This window comes from Hyla sarda, chromosome 10, assembly GCF_029499605.1.
Source record: "Hyla sarda isolate aHylSar1 chromosome 10, aHylSar1.hap1, whole genome shotgun sequence".
Lineage (NCBI taxonomy): Eukaryota > Metazoa > Chordata > Amphibia > Anura > Hylidae > Hyla > Hyla sarda.
The window spans coordinates 21,088,702-21,103,228 of record NC_079198.1 but is presented as its reverse complement, the minus strand read 5'-3'; the positions used below and the strand labels follow the sequence as shown (position 1 = coordinate 21,103,228).

Below are 14,527 nucleotides of genomic sequence, written 5' to 3'. Positions count from 1 at the left end.
TTAACAAGGCCTCTGCAAAAATGAAAGAAGCGAGCTGATTGGTTGCTATGGGCAACTGGGTAACGTTTCCTTTGCACAGGTTTTGATAAATCTCCCCCAAAAGAGTCCGTGATGACATATATCTTCCCTTCAGATGATGTGACAAGGTGAATATTTGTCTGAGTCCTTGTATACCCAGCAGTAACTCTTCTATATCCCCGGTGTCCCCAATGAGCTTGTTCCAAGGGTTGTTTTTTATGACTCGACCCCCCGAGAGTGAGTGATTGATGCTCTCTTGTCAGTCACATTCTACTAGAGGGCATGAATCGGAAATAGAGAAGCGCAAATCTATTTGGCGATGCTACAGTACCAAGTTAGTTACCATAGAAACAATAGAACATCTGACTTCTCATCCCCAACTTCAGTTCTCCCTCTCTCTCCCTATGTTCGTTCCCATGTAACATGTGTTTCCTCGTTAGATAGAGACATGACAGATTCCGGGCTTTAGATTGCTTGGTGACGTCATGGAAACTGTGAAAATTAAGCTTTTTTTCCCCCACCCCACTGCCAAAAAAACTAAACAAAAAGAGAGACTACAGAAGAGATCACATGAGAAATCTGGATCTTACATAATATTCGGCAGAAGCTTCACTTTGGAGCCACTAGGAATATTATAGGTGAGGAAATCATTTATAATATTAGAATTTTATTTTCACTCTGTTGCATACGGGTAAAGCAATACAGGTATTTATATGGGTATTTATATAAACCTGGACAGTGCACAATCAATGCATAAAAAAAAAAAATTATAATAATATAGATGTGCTGTGAGTATATTCTGGATATCTGACCTAAATTGTAAAAAAAAAAAAAAAAAAGCCATATTGCCTAAAGGATAGTGCACTTAAAGTGTGAAAGGAAGTGTGGGCAATGTGCAGTCTGGTGGTGACGCTGAGAGATCCTCCACGAGGCTTTGCTTTGTCCCCGGAGTAGATCCATCTGTCTCCGAGTGTGCTTCCATCTCCGGAGTAATCCATCAAACTCCGTGACCGGCGACTTCTATTAGGCCTGTGGCAACGGGGCCCGTCACCGCAAGCGCATGCCAGCGCTGGACACAGCCTCCACAGCACTTGCCATCTGCCTCTTGGACGTCCAGCCATACAATCACATCATCCATGGGAGTTGGTAACTATACTACTATATGAACTGTTTCAAATTCTACGATCACGGAGTGCACTTTATAAAAAGTGAACTATGCTGGTTTACACAAAATTGGATTAGCGGAAGAATATACCGTACATGCGGATTTTAAATTATTAAATTATTTTATTGCTATACTATCACCTCCCCACAAGGGCCCTGTGGAAGGAGATATTTATGTATTTGATTTATACTATTTATATTATTTTTACATTTATGTCTTATTTGTAATTATTTTATATTAAATATTGTTCATCATTTAAAGTGAAGCACAGTCCGACTCTATTCCTTTGCAATTTTATCATCATGTACCATTTATGGTATTAGTCTAGAGGCTTTTGGTACCCCCTTTTTTCTTTATAAACTACTTTATATTTGTATTTTTTGGTGTCGACTAATTTATTTTGTGAGCTGCACATACCCCAATTTTTCTTCTAATTTACAAATCTGTTTAACTTTCTGGAGCTAGTTGATATATATAAAAAAGTTTTTTTCTGGATAACCCCTTTAAGTTTGTTAGCACAGAAGGTGCAGAATGGATCAGGTAACCTGTCTGCCCCAATGGGGTCCTCCAAATTGCCCTGTATATATAGTGTAGGAGAGTTACCCCAGTTAATTCCAGACTAGTTCCAGTCTAGCTCCGGTGCTAGTTGTGAGCTGAACTCCTGAGGTACAGTGTGGAGAAGACAGAGAGAAGTGTGAGGTGATCTGAGGAGGCCTCAAGCTAATCAGAAGTCTAATCCTGCAACCACGCATCTCCTAAGGAAAATCCCCTGCGCTCAGGTGAACGTCAAAGCCTAGCGGTAAGCATTAAACCCTGGGGAAGAAAGTCAGTAGTCTTCAGTCAGTCAGTGTGCAGCACCAAAGTCAGTGTGGGTTGACTTTCATCACAAGTCAGTCACCATACAGCACAGCACAGCCAACTACAAGTCCCAGCAAAGCGATAGGTTTCCAAGGTTTACTTTGCACCTCCCTTTGCACCAAGCAATGCTGTAAAGGAATTACCATCTATCCTGCCTCAGTAAGGACAGTTATCCGTAACCTTGTGTCGGAATATTTATTGCCCTGTGTCTGGCCCAGGAGAAGCTGTCTCAAATCTCAGACCGTGTATAGGCTAACGGTGACCTGGCATCACGAAAAGGTTAATTTCCCATTATCCACCTCATAGACACCACATATTGTGTTGCCACTATGCCTTTGGATGGGGGAAGTCTTTAAAACAGGGGTGGCCACATTTAAAGGGGGAGGGGTATACAACCCATAAACGCTTGGCTTGGCTGAATCTTCATGTGTTTTAAACCATTGCTAGATCGCTGTTGTGATGGCCTATCTCCCAGAGAGAAAAAAACATATCAAGCAGTTACAATTTGATTTCCCCCTACATTATCTGTTGGAGGGGATTCGGGAGGCCTCCATATACATAGACGGTCAATAGTTTGGGTCTTGCCAAAACTGGGGGGTTCAGCCAACTTTTCTCTGATGTGTATGGGAACCTTTAGAACATCAAGAAGGACCCTAGTAGTTCATGTGTCCTAGGAGTACATGTGAGTGCATAGAATCATAGAAAGATGGAGGTGCAATTCTACATGTATGAAAGGGCTACGCTGCAGGGATAGGCTGCAGGAGGAGGTGCTTAGCAGAAAATTAAGGTCTAACTAGAGAAAGCAAGAGTGAAGTCCATCATAGCTGGGTGGTCTGGGAGAGAAAGCAACAGGAGCAAGAAAGGACCAAGGTGGCAGATCAGATGTCCCCAACCTGTATTTGTAGTTACTGAATTCTGTGATGTCCAAGAAGAAAGTTGACTTGTTCTACAGTTTAGGTTGAGTAAACTACAGCTCCTGCAATCTTTGTATGATGTCCTACTTTGCCAAAGAACTTCCCTTGAAGGGGAAACCAACCACCATCATCTTCCTGCTAGACATTGCTAGCTCATTATAGGTTCATTGGGGAATACATGAAAGTGGGAACATTGGGGAATATATGAAATCAGCTAATTTTCTACATATTTTTGATTAGACTACCATTAAATAACTGAAGGCACCTTGTACTCATTGGGGGAGATTTATCATTAGGTGTCTATTGTAGACACAGCTCTACCCCTTTACACTGCTTTTCTAATTTACACTCTTGCTCAAAATTTTCAAAAGTTGCGCACATCCTTTTATAAATTGTGCGCAAATATAGAAACGCCCCCCTCGCTGTACCGTGCACTCCTTCTCTGCCTCACACTTCACAGAGCTGTGGCATTTTCCCACAGTACACTGCTCACATAGCTAGAAGTTCCAGAGCAGCAGTGTCTGCCGAACAAAACTCTGCACAATAGTAAAAACATAAACCTTTATAAAGTACACAGAATGTCTGGGTTTAAAAAATATGTAATTTTGCTAAACAATCTACCAATGCTGTGTATGCAGCAGAGCTGCGTGAGTCATCATGTGTATGAAGCAGAGCTGAGTGTGTGATTGTGTGTATGCAGCAGAGCTAAGTGTGTGATTGTGTAAATGCAGCAGAGCTGAGTGTGTGACTGTGTGTATGCAGCAGAGCTAAGTGTTTGATTGTGTATATGAAGCAGAGCTGAGTGTGTGACTGTGTGTATGCAGCAGAGATGAGTGTTTGATTGTGTGTATGCAGCAAAGCTGAGTTAGTGCGTGGTCATGCATAATCATAATCACTCGTTTAGCTCTGCTCCATACACATGCCACACACTAATTTCTGCTACATGTACATGATCACTGTTACGCCGAGCGCTCCGGGTCCCCGCTCCTCCCCGGAGCGCTCGCTACACTCTCCTCACTGCAGCGCTCCGGTCAGATCCACTGACCCGGGGCGCTGCGATACCGCCTCCAGCCGGGATGCGATTCGCGATGCGGGTAGCGCCCGCTCGCGATGCGCACCCCGGCTCCCGTACCTGACTCGCTCTCCGTCAGTCCTGTCCCGGCGCGCGCGGCCCCGCTCCCTAGGGCGCGCGCGCGCCGGGTCTTTGCGATTTAAAGGGCCACTGCGCCGCTGATTGGCGCAGTGGTTCCAATTAGTGTTATCACCTGTGCACTTCCCTATATCACCTCACTTCCCCTGCACTTCCTTGCCGGATCTTGTTGCCATCGTGCCAGTGAAAGCGTTTCTTTGTGTGTTCCTAGCCTGTGTTCCAGACCTCCTGCCGTTGCCCCTGACTACGATCCTTGCTGCCTGCCCCGACCTTCTGCTACGTCCGACCTTGCTCTTGTCTACTCCCTTGTACCTCGCCTATCTTCAGCAGTCAGAGAGGTTGAGCCGTTGCTAGTGGATACGACCTGGTCACTACCCCCGCAGCAAGACCATCCCGCTTTGCGGCGGGCTCTGGTGAAAACCAGTAGTGACTTAGAACCGATCCACTAGCACGGTCCACGCCAATCCCTCTCTGGCACAGAGGATCCACTACCTGCCAGCCGGCATCGTGACAGTAGATCCGGCCATGGATCCCGCTGAAGTTCCTCTGCCAGTTGTCGCTGACCTCACCACGGTGGTCGCCCAGCAGTCACAACAGATAGCGCAACAAGGCCAACAGCTGTCTCAACTGACCGTTATGCTACAGCAGTTACTACCACAGCTTCAGCAATCATCTCCTCCGCCAGCTCCTGCACCTCCTCCGCAGCGAGTGGCCGCTTCTGGTCTACGACTATCCTTGCCGGATAAATTTGAGGGGGACTCTAAGTTTTGCCGTGGCTTTCTTTCCCAATGTTCCCTGCACTTGGAGATGATGTCGGACCAGTTTCCCACTGAAAGGTCTAAGGTGGCTTTCGTAGTCAGCCTTCTGTCTGGAAAAGCCCTGTCTTGGGCCACACCGCTCTGGGACCGCAATGACCCCGTCACTGCCTCTGTACACTCCTTCTTCTCGGAAATTCGAAGTGTCTTTGAGGAACCTGCCCGAGCCTCTTCTGCTGAGACTGCCCTGTTGAACCTGGTCCAGGGTAATTCTTCCGTTGGCGAGTATGCCGTACAATTCCGTACTCTTGCTTCAGAATTATCCTGGAATAATGAGGCCCTCTGCGCGACCTTTAAAAAAGGCCTATCCAGCAACATTAAAGATGTTCTGGCCGCACGAGAAATCCCTGCTAATCTACATGAACTCATTCACCTAGCCACTCGCATTGACATGCGTTTTTCCGAAAGGCGTCAGGAGCTCCGCCAGGATATGGACTCTGTTCACACGAGGCGTTTCTTCTCCCCGGCTCCTCTCCCCTGCAATCTGTTCCTGTGCCCCCCGCCGTGGAGGCTATGCAGGTCGATCGGTCTCGCCTGACACCTCAAGAGAGGACACGACGCCGCATGGAGAATCTCTGCCTGTACTGTGCTAGTACCGAACACTTCCTGAAGGATTGTCCTATCCGTCCTCCCCGCCTGGAAAGACGTACGCTGACTCCGCACAAAGGTGAGACAGTCCTTGATGTCTACTCTGCTTCTCCACGTCTTACTGTGCCTGTGCGGATGTCTGCCTCTGCCTTCTCCTTCTCTGCTGTGGCCTTCTTGGACTCCGGATCTGCAGGAAATTTTATTTTGGCCTCTCTCGTCAACAGGTTCAACATCCCGGTGACCAGTCTCGCCAGACCCCTCTACATCAATTGTGTAAACAATGAAAGATTGGACTGTACCATACGTTTCCGCACGGAGCCCCTTCTAATGTGCATCGGACCTCATCACGAGAGGATTGAACTTTTGGTCCTCCCCAATTGCACTTCCGAAATTCTCCTTGGACTTCCCTGGCTTCAACTTCATTCCCCAACCCTGGATTGGTCCACTGGGGAGATCAAGAGTTGGGGGCCCTCTTGTTCCAAGGACTGCCTAAAACCGGTTCCCAGTAACCCTTGCCGTGACTCTGTGGTTCCTCCTGTAACCGGTCTCCCTAAGGCCTATATGGACTTTGCGGATGTTTTTTGCAAAAAACAAGCTGAGACTCTACCTCCTCACAGGCCTTATGATTGTCCTATCGACCTCCTCCCGGGCACTACTCCACCCCGGGGCAGAATTTATCCTCTGTCCGCCCCAGAGACTCTTGCCATGTCTGAATACGTCCAGGAAAATTTAAAAAAGGGCTTTATCCGTAAATCCTCCTCTCCTGCCGGAGCCGGATTTTTCTTTGTGTCCAAAAAAGATGGCTCTCTACGTCCTTGCATTGACTACCGCGGTCTTAATAAAATCACGGTTAAGAACCGCTACCCCCTACCCCTCATCTCTGAACTCTTTGATCGCCTCCAAGGTGCCCACATCTTTACCAAACTGGACTTAAGAGGTGCTTATAATCTCATCCGCATCAGAGAGGGGGATGAATGGAAAACGGCATTTAACACCAGAGATGGACACTTTGAGTATCTGGTCATGCCCTTTGGCCTGTGCAACGCCCCTGCCGTCTTCCAAGACTTTGTTAATGAAATTTTTCGTGATCTCTTATACTCCTGTGTTGTTGTATATCTGGACGATATCCTGATTTTTTCTGCCAATCTAGAAGAACACCGCCAGCATGTCCGTATGGTTCTTCAGAGACTTCGTGACAATCAACTCTATGCCAAAATAGAGAAATGTCTGTTTGAATGCCAATCTCTTCCTTTCCTAGGATACTTGGTCTCTGGCCAGGGACTACAAATGGATCCAGACAAACTCTCTGCCGTCTTAGATTGGCCACGCCCCTCCGGACTCCGTGCTATCCAACGTTTTTTGGGGTTCGCCAATTATTACAGGCAATTTATTCCACATTTTTCTACCGTTGTGGCTCCTATCGTGGCTTTAACCAAAAAAAATGCCGATCCCAAGTCTTGGCCTCCTCAAGCGGAAGACGCCTTTAAACGGCTCAAGTCTGCCTTTTCTTCGGCTCCCGTGCTCTCCAGACCTGACCCATCTAAACCCTTCCTATTGGAGGTTGATGCCTCCTCTGTGGGAGCTGGAGCTGTCCTTCTACAAAAAAATTCTTCCGGGCATGCTGTTACTTGTGGTTTTTTTTCTAGGACCTTCTCTCCGGCGGAGAGGAACTACTCCATCGGGGATCGAGAGCTTCTAGCCATTAAATTAGCACTTGAGGAATGGAGGCATCTGCTGGAGGGATCAAGATTTCCAGTTATTATTTACACCGATCACAAGAACCTCTCCTACCTCCAGTCTGCCCAACGGCTGAATCCTCGCCAGGCCAGGTGGTCTCTGTTCTTTGCCCGATTTAATTTTGAAATTCACTTTCGGCCTGCCGATAAGAACATTAGGGCCGATGCTCTCTCTCGTTCCTCGGATGCTTCTGAAGTTGAACTCTCTCCGCAACACATCATTCCTCCTGACTGCCTGATTTCCACTTCTCCAGCCTCCATCAGGCAAACTCCTCCAGGAAAGACCTTTGTTTCTCCACGCCAACGCCTCGGAATCCTCAAATGGGGTCACTCCTCCCATCTCGCAGGTCATGCGGGCATCAAGAAATCTGTGCAACTCATCTCTCGCTTCTATTGGTGGCCGACTCTGGAGACGGATGTTGTGGACTTTGTGCGAGCCTGCACTATCTGTGCCCGGGATAAGACTCCTCGCCAGAAGCCCGCTGGTTTTCTTCATCCTCTGCCTGTCCCCGAACAGCCTTGGTCTCTGATTGGTATGGATTTTATTACTGACTTACCCCCTTCCCGTGGCAACACTGTTATTTGGGTGGTCGTTGATCGATTCTCCAAAATGGCACATTTCATCCCTCTTCCTGGTCTTCCTTCAGCGCCTCAGTTGGCTAAACAATTTTTTGTACACATTTTTCGTCTTCACGGGTTGCCCACGCAGATCGTCTCGGATAGAGGCGTCCAATTCGTGTCTAAATTCTGGAGGGCTCTCTGTAAACAACTCAAGATTAAATTAAATTTTTCTTCTGCATATCATCCTCAATCCAATGGACAAGTAGAAAGAATTAACCAGGTCTTGGGTGATTATTTACGACATTTTGTTTCCTCCCGCCAGGATGACTGGGCAGATCTTCTACCATGGGCCGAATTCTCGTATAACTTCAGAGTCTCTGAATCTTCCTCCAAATCCCCATTTTTCGTGGTGTACGGCCGTTACCCTCTTCCCCCCCTCCCTACCCCCTTGCCCTCTGGTCTGCCCGCTGTGGATGAAATTTCTCGTGATCTTTCCATCATATGGAGAGAGACCCAAAATTCTCTCTTACAGGCTTCATCACGCATGAAGAAGTTCGCGGATAAGAAAAGAAGAGCTCCTCCCATTTTTTCCCCTGGAGACAAGGTATGGCTCTCCGCTAAATATGTCCGCTTCCGTGTCCCTAGCTATAAGTTGGGACCACGCTATCTTGGTCCTTTCAAAATTTTGTGCCAGATTAATCCTGTCTCTTACAAACTTCTTCTTCCTCCTTCTCTTCGTATTCCTAATGCCTTTCACGTTTCTCTTCTTAAACCACTTATCATTAACCGTTTCTCTCCCAAATCTGTTCCTCCCACTCCTGTTTCCGGCTCCTCGGACATCTTCTCCGTCAAAGAGATTCTGGCATCCAAAAAGGTCAGAGGGAAAACCTTTTTTTTAGTGGATTGGGAGGGTTGTGGTCCAGAAGAGAGATCCTGGGAACCTGAGGACAATATCCTAGACAAAAGTCGGCTCCTCAGGTTCTCAGGCTCTAAGAAGAGGGGGAGACCCAAGGGGGGGGGTACTGTTACGCCGAGCGCTCCGGGTCCCCGCTCCTCCCCGGACCGCTCGCTACACTCTCCTCACTGCAGCGCTCCGGTCAGATCCACTGACCCGGGGCGCTGCGATACCGCCTCCAGCCGGGATGCGATTCGCGATGCGGGTAGCGCCCGCTCGCGATGCGCACCCCGGCTCCCGTACCTGACTCGCTCTCCGTCAGTCCTGTCCCGGCGCGCGCGGCCCCGCTCCCTAGGGCGCGCGCGCGCCGGGTCTTTGCGATTTAAAGGGCCACTGCGCCGCTGATTGGCGCAGTGGTTCCAATTAGTGTTATCACCTGTGCACTTCCCTATATCACCTCACTTCCCCTGCACTTCCTTGCCGGATCTTGTTGCCATCGTGCCAGTGAAAGCGTTTCTTTGTGTGTTCCTAGCCTGTGTTCCAGACCTCCTGCCGTTGCCCCTGACTACGATCCTTGCTGCCTGCCCCGACCTTCTGCTACGTCCGACCTTGCTTCTGTCTACTCCCTTGTACCGCGCCTATCTTCAGCAGCCAGAGAGGTTGAGCCGTTGCTAGTGGATACGACCTGGTCACTACCGCCGCAGCAAGACCATCCCGCTTTGCGGCGGGCTCTGGTGAAAACCAGTAGTGACTTAGAACCGATCCACTAGCACGGTCCACGCCAATCCCTCTCTGGCACAGAGGATCCACTACCTGCCAGCCGGCATCGTGACAATCACACACTCAGCTCTGGTACATGTAGACATTGTTTATCAACCAGGGTGCCTCCAGTTTTTGTAAAACTGCAACTTCCAGCATGCCAAGTTTTGCAACACTTGGAGGCATTCTGGTTGGTAAACATTGATGTAGAGGTAAGGCGATAAACCAGCCTTGGTGGATATGCACAATTTGTAAAATTGATATGCCAGTGATCATGCCCAAGTGGACTAGACGCGTTTCAGGGTTATTTAATGTAACCCTTTCCTCAGTAGTCAAGGAAAGGGTTACTACTGAGGAAAGGGTTACATTAAATAACCCTGAAACGCGTCTAGTCCACTTGGGCATGATCACTGGCATATCAATTTTACAAATTGTGCATATCCACCAAGGCTGGTTTATCGCCTTCAAACTGCTAAGACCATCAGGACATCCAGTCCGACATCAGTCCGGTCCACTATTGCCAACTACCTCCAGTGCAACGAATCCGGCTCCAGCAGCAGCTGACGTCACACGCCGGCAACACGAGGTGAGCTCCTCGTATCCAGTGTATGGCCCTGTTTCCATCTAGCCAGCGGTGAGGACTTACCATCTCTAGCACCTGCCAGCGCCAACGTCCTCCCGGCCGGACCTCAAACCGTGGTTGACCACAGTTTTAGGTCCGGTTGTAAAAGCGCATACGGCGCAAAAATGAGCCGACCGGACCGAATGTTTCACTCCGGCCGGCTCATTGAAATTAATTACATACGGGAGCGCATACAAAGTCATACGGGAGCGCTAGGTTTTAGCTCCCCCCTGCCGTATGCGCTCCCGTATGGGAGAAAACGTAGTGTGAACCCAGCCTAATACATAGTTGGGTTGAGTCCATGTATTGTTGTTCATCTAGAACAGTGGTCCCTAAACCGTGGCCCTCCAGATGTTGCAAAACAGTTTGAGAACCATATAGCTGCACTACATTGTATACAACCAGGGTGCTTTCAGCTGTTGCAAAATTACAACTCCCAGCATGCCCGAACAGCCAACGGCACCATCTGGAGGGCCACCATTTGGAAACCACTGAATTCTAAAATCCCTATGTGGCTCTGGATTTTATTGCGATGGGGAATATAAGTATTTACTAAAGCAGACGTGTTAGGAGAAGGGACAGATTCGCTTTAAGACACCAGCATTAGTCACACATACAGTATATATATATATATACACTGACAGTAGATCATTGCTGGGGTTTCGCAGAGAGTAGACAGTGGTAGACATGTAGGCTGCGAGTGGTAATCATGCATCTTAATATAGAAATCCGTTTTTAATATGTTTGGTTATCTACAAATTCTCCAGCGGTTTCGGGATATAAAAAAAATAAAAAAAATAAAAAAAAGAAAGAAATTATTCGCTGTGTATTCTCAGTTTCCCCCTTTTGCATAATTCTAGATTACATTTCCTTTGAAACTGAGCGGCTCAGCCCAAGAGCCCAGTATGGCTGGGAGACGAGCGAAATGAATAAATTGTACTAAAGCTTTTTAAATCGCTTAAGAGGAAGACATGACTTTAAAGGGACCTTCTATTCCCCCCGCACTGTGCCCAGCCTGGGATGGTGCCAGTCGTCTGCACGTGTGATAGCGGCACATTGTGCTATGGTGACTTAGGGGAGAGCGGTGGAAATAGAATCTAACAGCTGGTAACTTATTCATGTGCTCCTCTCTGTTATCTGCCTGCCCTGCTGATTAGACACGAGCAGATGTTTTACATCAACTTTAAGATTCCCCGTTCATTCTTCTGAATGTTTAAAAACTGGGTTAATGATCTATACAAAATCAGCCCGAAATAGACTCGCCCATTTTTCGGCATTTTTCGACAGTCATGACGCTGCAAAATTGGCTGATTGCTCAAACAAATAAAAAATAAAATAGCCACAGTGTGAAAAGAAACAACCTGGGTATGGTGTCAAAAAGTATAATAAAGCAACTTACTAATATAATGTTGTTAGCCATAGTGCAAAGATCTCTACATATCAGCTCTGCTCTCTCCCTTGTAACTGTGACGCCAGGTCACATTCAGAGCTCTGTCCCTGCAACCCCCTCCCCTCCTGTCTGCTGAGAATTAAGACATTGATGTGAAGAGGGGAGCTCATATTGCTGCTCATTAGTTTTAAAACAGCAGGAAACCATTCTCAGTCACAGTAGTTTCCCTCAAAACAAGCTCGCTGCTGTGTTATTTCAGAAATGCTTCTTGCTGCCTTAAACTCTATTAAGCAGTAATATGACTCCCCTCTTTACATCAATAGTCTAGTCCTGAGCAGGTAGGAAGAGAGTGGGGAGGATGGACGGGAGCTCTCTGCATTAACAGAGTTTGACACAGCATGATACAGCTACAAGCCACACAGCACAGCTCATAATGGATCTGTGCACTATAGGAAATAACATCATATAGTAATTTGCTTTATTATACTTTTTGACGCAATGCACGTGTTGTTTCTTTCGCTGGACAACCCCTTTAAGTAAAATCATGAATCATACTCAAGGAATGCTTTAAAGTCTAAAGCTGTACATACAGACATATATGTCTGCCAAAACCCAACAACTTCTGCAGGGCCAGTCTACCATCTTAGTATGATGGTCTCCAAAGAGAAGAATTAGGAATATGGATTTCAGTTGTTTTGTGAAGGTAAACTGCTACCAGAGATGATGAGCAGTGACTTTTCCCATCTCCCCATACAGAATACATAAATACTTAGCCAAATGAGTGTGGGGTGATCAGGAGAAATAGCTATTGGTTGAGCAAGCTATGTTATGTATTTGGACAGTTTAAATGGGCCCTGTCAGATCCCCAAAACTTTTTATATGTTGTTACTGATGAAAATTAAAGACCTTTTGTAATGTATTTTTTATTTTTTTTGAATAATTAATAAAGAACACGACCCCTGAAAATCCCACCACTAGGTCATGGACAAGAGATGATGCATGGACATGGCTGAGACTACAGTAAAATAAAAAAGACTTGTACTGCAGCACTTCTGGGTGTGGGTCCTGTGCATGAAAACACAACAAATCGGCGCACGGAGGTAGTAGAAGCATATTAAAGGCTTAAAGAGTACCTCTCACAATCTTGTTAAATTTTATAATCCTCCCAGTTCACTGTCCCCATCATGATAAACCTCCCCCTGCCTTTATTTTTATTTTATTTTATTTTATTTTTTTATTTTTTTTCTACCTTGATATTGCTCTGTATATTACGCTCAGTCTCAGTCAGATTCACAGACTGGGAAGGGGCGTTCCCCAGCAGGTGTGACATCATCTGAAGCCATACAGGGGAGAACTTCCTCCCTCACTCTGCTACACACAGCCCAGAGCAGTTCAGTGTGAGATGAGCTATGGTTGGCTAAGACTGCACCCCCCCCCCCCCCTCAGCACTCTAGACTGCATTTCCTGGCTTTGGACTTCTGCCAGGCAAGCAGGAGTCCAAAGTCTGTCCATGAGATAGGGAGAAATGTGCCCATTTTACCCCTTAACGACCATGGACGTAAATTTACATCCTGGTGCGGCGGTACTTAGCACACCAGGACGTACATTTACGTCCTGTGTATGCCGTGAGCATCGGAGCCGTGCTCGCCTCATACACTGCAGGTCCCTGCTGCTATCAGCCGGTAATGGTGGACATCCGCGATCGCGCGGATGTTTGCCATTAACCCCTCAGATGCCGTGATCAACACAGATCACGGCATCTGGGGCAATGCGCATGTTAAAATAGATGATCGGATCTTCCCCAGGAAAAACTAACAGGGGGGGGGGGGGGGGGTAGGAGAAAATCAAAAGGGGAGGGGCCTGCCTTAAAGGAGAACCCTCCCTCACCCCGGCTCACCAGTCAGGGGGCAGGCTAGTTAGGCACAGCCTGCCCCTGCAGAATAGCCAGTGAGGACACACAAGTCTATGAAAACAAGCTCCGGCATTGATATTTCATGGGGAATACTAAACAGGCATGTCAGGGGGCAGACAGGTCCTCTTGGTAAATAGCAGAACTTTTTTTTTTTTTTGAGCTGTGTTGAAGTTCTTATTTAAGCCAGACTGGTCAAAGTTCATAATAGACTATGAAGTGGTTTCCCTCAAAGTCAACCAATCCTTGTAATGCCAACGCAGCAGCTATTTAGCTCTTCTTTGGTGCTTAAAAAGCTTGTTATTGAGGAAAACAATGAATGCATCTGTCTTGTTTTGTAACAAAGCAGCGGATTGCATCGAGAATCCAATTCCCCCGACGGGCCTCTCACTTCTGGCTGTTTAATGAGCTGCATCAGGGCATTGAGGTGAGCGCATAATCCTGCAACTTTTACTGGGGGGGGGGGGAGCCGCCTAGCAGCGAGCCCAATAACCAGATAGTGCGGGGACCCAGAGGACACTCCGAGGCTTAATTAGTGCACTTAAAGCAGAAACCGGTACTGTCATCAAGCGCCGAGGAGAGACCGAGACCGCTGCGCTCACAAATGAGAGGAGAAAAAAACAAGTCACATCCAACGAAAGCAATTTGTCTCATATCTCACCTTTTGTGAAATATTCTTATGAAAAAAAACCCGGACGTTGCGCAAAAATTCTGATGGCTTATTTCACTGCTGGCAATTCCTATTAACTTCACAGACGCCTGTCCGTGTTGTCATAGAATCTGAAGTGTCTTCATTTCTCGCTGCTATGACTTTCAAAAGCTAAAAACGTATCCTTGTGTATTTAGAGCAAAGTCATCCTTCCGCCATAATAAAAAAAAAACAATAAAAAAAAAAAAAAGCTAAATAATAAAATGTTTTAACGGTTTTATTGGAGGTCAGTTTGGGCCAGAACAGAAGATGGAATTTAAATTGCAGCTTTACTTTCAGATGACATTATAGTAGTGGTTTCCAAATTGTGGACCTCCAGCTGTTGCAAAACTACAACTCCCAGCATGCCCGGACAGCCGTTTTGCAATAGCTGGAGGTCCACGGTTTTGAGACCACTACTTTATAGGCTATCCATACTATTTCTAAAGCTTTTACAGT

General features: G+C 47.0%; 1 protein-coding gene across 4 annotated transcripts in view; it reads left to right on the top strand.

Annotated features, from left to right (window-relative positions):
* Positions 1 to 14,527, top strand: part of SHANK1 (SH3 and multiple ankyrin repeat domains 1) — a 518,963-nt gene that overhangs the window by 170,040 nt on the left and 334,396 nt on the right. Inside the window, exon 1 of one of the 4 annotated variants that reach the window (XM_056543608.1) lies at positions 102 to 146. The exons of 2 other annotated variants lie outside the window; for them this stretch is intronic. The gene's annotated coding sequence lies outside the window, so the exon portion shown is untranslated. Of the gene's footprint in view, positions 1 to 101; positions 147 to 311; positions 657 to 14,527 lie in introns of those variants that run through there. One more of the 4 variants, XM_056543609.1, reaches the window with a different exon arrangement.